We start from the raw sequence: 6000 nt of genomic DNA on the forward strand, positions 1-6000 counted from the left end.
GTAGTGATTCTGGAGACCTGGGATTGAGTCCCATGTCAGGCTTCCTGCATGAAGCCTGCTTCTCCCTCTGCCTGTGTCTCTGCCTCTCTCTCTCTCTGTGTCTCTCATGAATAAATAAATAAAATCTTTTTTTAAAAATTTAAAAATAAAAAAATAAAAATTAAAGTATATTATTTTAAACTTTTATTTTTTTATTTTAAAGTTTTAAAATGAGTTTCATGTGCATTTTATTACAGCTTTTTTAAAGATGTTTATTTATTCATGAGAGACAGAGAGACAGAAACATAGGCAGAGGGAGAAGCAGGCTCCCTGTGGGGAGCCTGATGTGGAGCTTGATCCCAGGACCCCAGAATCACAACCTGAGCCAAAGGCAGACGCTCAACCACTGAGCTACCCAGGCTCCCCTTATTACAGTTTTTTAAAGATAAAAAACATTCACTGTAAGGAGAAAATATTCTACATTTGCTTCTCAACACTGAGAAGTGATTAGAGTCCCCCCAGTTTTTCCAGATGGTTTTGTTTCACATTAGTGGTATGCTAGTGTCTGGAAAAAGGCCAGAGATAGGACTGTTACACATGTGTATATGTGGAATGTGAAAATGATGATTTATAATAGGGAAATATTGTCATGGGAATAATAATAATACCACTCCAAATATTGCTTCTAGTGCCAAAGACCAGACTCCGTGAAGTAAATACATATTTGTAGGTACTGTTTTTAAAAAATTACTCTCTGTAGTAATCTGCATAAACTTAGCAGGGTTTTTTCCACTTCAGAAATTGGAGTTAATCATCTTTAAGTGTGCCAATGTTTCTTGCCTTCCTCTTTTACATGTTTTTATCATTTTTCTCACCTCTACTATCCTCATGGTTTTCTTGCTGTTTCTATGGAAAGTGTGTGATATAGGATAAAGATGAAAAGTCAAGCAAATTATCTCATATGAATGATGCAGTATTGAGGAGGATGTACTGATGTGTGCAGTTTACTCTGAAATGCATTTAAAAAGATACGTTGATGAATGGATGGATAGAAGAATGGATCAAAATGGATAGACGTGTAATAAAGCAAGTATAGTAAAATGCTACTCATTAAATCCAAGTGGTCAGTATACATGTTTACTATGAAAAATCTCTCAATTTTTTTTAAGATTTTATTTATTTATTCATGAGAGACACAGAGAGAGTCACAGAGACAATAGGCAGAGGGAGAAGCAGGCTCCCTGCATCTAATGTGGGACTCAGTCCCAGAAACCTGGGATCACAACCTAAGCCAGAGGCAGATGCTCAACCACTGAGCCACCCAGGCGTCCCAAGTCTCTCAATTTTTGTGTACTTGAACTTTTTCATAATAAAATGTTAAAAAAAAATGCATACCAGAACGAAAAAACAAAAGTAAACACTTATAATCTCCTTCTGCCTCCTTCCAAAAGAATTATTTTCCAGGGCAGCTTTGTCACTATCTAGTGACCATGAGTAAGCTACTAAAGCTTCCCAACTCAGTCCTGTGATAAATTATAAAACTGAACAAAATCAGCAGTTTCCAAGTGGCATTTTATGTGTTGTCAGCATCAGAGTTATTATGGAGTCCCATCCACAAAGGGCTAGATCCATATAATCAGAATCTCATGGAATCTATATTTTTACACAAGCACTTCATGGCATTTTGATACCAGTCAAGATTAAAAATCCTTGGATTAGGGGATCCCTGGGTGGCTCAGCGGTTTGGCACCTGCCTTTGGCCCAGGGCGTGATCCTGGAGTCCCGGGATCGAGCCCCCCGTCGGGCTCCTGGCCTGGAGCCTGCTTCTCTCTCTGCCTGTGTCTCTGCCTCTCTCTCTCTCTCTCTCTCTCTCTCTCTCTCATAAATAAATAAATAAAATCTTAAGAAAAAAAAAAAAAAGGCAGCCCGGGTGTCTCAGTGGTTTAGCGCCGCCTTCAGCCCAGGGCGTGATCCTGGAGACTCAGGATGGAGTCCCACAATGGGCTCCCTGCATGGAGCCTGCTTCTCCCTCTGCCTGTGTCTCTGCCTCTCTCTGTCTCTGTGTGTGTCTCTCATGAAAAAATAAATAAAATCTTAAAAAAAAAGAATTTATTATGACCCAGTTACTGGGTCAGGTGTTTATTAAGCACTTATTACACAGACTAATCACGTGATAGGGTAAAGATGACAGAAACAGAACAAAGAGACAATCTCTGCTCCTTGGGATTTGCAATCAAATGAGCAGACAGACATTAACCAAATCATCTCATCAAACTAAACACTACATTGCAAATGTGATAAGAGTATGAAGGAGAAACCCAAGTGCTATGAAAAAGTAACAGGGGAAGCTGCTTTGGCCTGGGGAATCAAACCAGGCTTTTCCACAGAAGTATAAGTCCAGCTGATACCTGAAACCTGGAAAGGAAATACCAGTATTTAGGAGTGTCTTGGAAAAGAGAATATTCTGTATGAAGGCTGTAGGGCATTTGGCTTGAGAAAGCCAGTGCCCCTGGAGTTCAGTAGACAGCGGGAATGAGGTTCGAGAGCAAGGCAGGGCCAGCGTTTGCAGGGTGGGTAGGTAGGTGGGGGCCACACTAAGAATTTTGGACTTTAGGGGATCCCTGGGTGGCTCAGCGGTTTAGCGCCTGCCTTCGGCCCAGGGTGTGATCCTGGAATCCTGGGATTGAGTTCCGCATCAGGCTCCTTGCATGGAGCCTGCTTCTCCCTCTGCCTGTGTCTCTGCCTCCCTCTTTCCCTATCTCTCATGAATAAATAAATAAAATCTTAAAAAAAAAAAAAAAGAATTTTGGACTTGACATTAAGTACAAAGGAAAGCGATTAGCAATGGGGTGATATGATCTGACTTGCCTGTAAAGAGACCACTCTGGCTATTGTGTGCTGAGAAAACTTAAAAGCCACAAGCAGGGCCTGACTGGGGAGAAACAATAAGGTGCTCACCTAGGATGCAAAACTGGAAAACCTACCAAAACACTCAGTGAGCCAGATATAGCATATTTTATATATTTTTTAATTTTTTAAAGATTTTTATTTATTTATTCATAGAGACACAGAGAGAGAGAGAGGCAGAGAGAGAAGCAGGCTCTGTGCAGGGAGCCTGCCGTGGGACTTGATCCTGGGTCTCTGAAATCACGCCCTGGACTGAAGGCGGTGCTAAACCACTGAGCCACCTGGGCTGCCTTTTTTTTTTTTTTTTTTTAAGATTTTTACAGGTATAGCATATTTTAAAGCAAGACTTGAGGGATGCCTGGGTGGCCCAGTGGTTGGACACCTGCCTATGGCTCCGGTTGTGATCCTGGGTTTTGGGATCGAGTCCCGCATGGGGCTCTCTGTGGAGAGCCTACTTCCCCCTCTGCCTATATCTCTGCCTCTCTCTCTGTGTCTCTCACGAATAAATAAATAAATCTTCAAAAAATAATAATAAACCAAGACTTGAAGAAAGATCAAATCTATAAACAATGGCCTACACTCACTCTCTCTGTTTTTGTAAACAAAGCTATGTTGGAACCAGAGCTGGGATTGGTTTGAATGAAAGAAGTACAACAGGATTGTGGGAGTGCAGATGCTGCCCTTAGTTAAAATTTTGATGTTTTTTCACCATTTTTTGTGTGTATTCTTATTTTTAAAAAATTATTTCATTAAACATCATTTATCCTGAATACTAAGGTTTGGAGCACCCTCTTAAAATGTTGCACCTAAGGCAAGTGCCTCACTTTGTTTCACCTTACAAGGACAGAAACAGGAAGACCAATTAGGAGATTATTCATCTATTCATTCCATCAACAATGGCAGACACTATTCTACACTTTGGGGGTGCAGAATGAAAAAGGCAATTATAGTCTCCATCCTCTCACAGAATGTATATTCTGGTGTAATATAAACAACCAAAAGACCAAGATGATTTTAGACTTTGTCAAGTATAGTCAAAGAAGTAAAAGAAAGAATCTAATCTGGTAACCAGGAGGGGGCTACTGAAGGGAATGTGGCCAGAAAAGGCCAATAGAATGAAAATCTGAATGGTGAGGACCAAGGAAGGGGGTCCCAGGAAGAGGCAATGTCTACATAAGCTGGCATAGGATTCAGGAGGGTGAATAGTGACCTGTGCTGGCAAAATGGCAAAGAAATGTATAGCAGTGGCTGATGTGAAATGTTTTAAAAAGTAGAATCAATAATTGCTTCAAAGATCCTGGAGGGACATACAAATGTTTTCAAAAGACTTCACATTCCCTGACCTCACAGTTGGTGGAATGAAGGAAAAGTGTGACAGCAAATGCTTTAACTGTCATTGATAAGTTTAAGTCCAGCAGAAATCAGGAGTCAGAGGAATGAGTACATGAACACAGCTACAGACCACTTCCCCCAGAATCAATACTTTGATGCTCCATAAGCTCTAGCTCAAATGCCCACAGCCTCACAGATTTAAAGCAGATCCATGTCTCTAAGAGCTCCACTCCAGTTTTCCTGAATAAAAAATAATATAGGGAGAGTCTAGCCAGCTGACATGTAAGGAAGAGAGATGCTGTTCACCTCAGGATCCTTCTCTAAATTAGCATGCTCTGTCCTTGATGCCTAACATTTTTCTGCAGCTGTGTTCTCTTCTCAGTGGAGGGTCCCCCTTACTCATCTCTTATCTCTTTGGGTATCCTTCCCCTCATTCCTAACCTGCCTCACTGTGTCAGGTTGTTCCCTGATCTTGATAATGAACAGCCCTTCTGAAGAGCAGTCTTTCCCGTAAGGTAGCAACTACAGTGAACTTTTTCAATACATAAGTCAACATTTGGGCAGTATATAGTTTGAGAAGATTAAAGGAGGAACACTAACCTAACCATACCTTACAACAATCCTCAGGTGCAAAATGTTGTCTTTGCTGTTTTATGGATGATGCCACTGAAGTCCAAAGGAGTTAGAGGGATAAGGATGATCATATATTTGTAAGTAGGGGAGTCAAGGCTTGAATTTGGAACTCCTGCTGGACTTCATAACCTGTATTTTCAGCCACTATTCATATTAAACTTCCCCCAAAGGGGTATAGCTTTATTCATTTGATATTAGTGCTCAGAGAAAAGGTGGTGTAGTGAGAGGGATGCTCATCAGGTCAGCAGACCCAGGTTACAATCTGGCCTGTTGCCGGTATCCCTCATTCTATCCCCCTGAGCACTCTTTCTCAATCACAGGAGTCTCTAACATCCTCTAGGGGAACCTCCTTGTCCCACTACAGACTTATAAGTTGGAACTGTTGCCATATGGGAAGCCAGGATCAGTGTAGACAGACTAGATTCTTTTAAACAAAGTTGTCAGTTTGGACTTTTGTGTAAAGTTTCCAATTTTTCAATGTTAGCAAGGAATGCACAATTGTTAAAACAACACCAATAACAACAGCAAAATCCTCTGTGTGAACAAATTATATCCTTGGACCTAACCTGACTTGGTCTCTGCTGTAAGAGAACTGTCTATAGAATTTTTCTCCTGAAGAGAATATACTTGGTTTAAAAACACATCTTAACAAAAAATTTTTAAAAATTCAACCAGATTGTAAAGGAAACTCGAAATGGAATATAAATTATAAAAAATTAACTTAAGTGCATCATGAATCAATAACATAAGCATGCTGTAGGAAGTGGAGCAGAAAAAAGCTAACCCAAGTAACTTTGGAAACCAGCATTTTGACTGTATACTATAAAGTTAACCACACTAGGTACTGTACCCTGGATAGTTAGTAAATTTGTTCTCACAAGTGCCTGGGTTACTAATTCTGAAACCACTTTGTACATTGGCATTATGTACCCTCCAAGGAAAGTACATCATTTGAATTTTTTTGCTAACAATGCATAGCCTCAATTGAATCATGAGAAAAATATCAGATCTGAACCAAAGGACATGCTACAAAAGGACTGTATGCTTCACAAGTGTCAATACTCTTCAAAAATTTCATAGTCTTGAGGACTAGGAAAGAATAAGAAAGTGCCAGAGAACACTTAAAGAGACATGATAATTAAATTTAAT

Source organism: Vulpes vulpes, chromosome 8 (assembly GCF_048418805.1).
Source record: "Vulpes vulpes isolate BD-2025 chromosome 8, VulVul3, whole genome shotgun sequence".
Lineage (NCBI taxonomy): Eukaryota > Metazoa > Chordata > Mammalia > Carnivora > Canidae > Vulpes > Vulpes vulpes.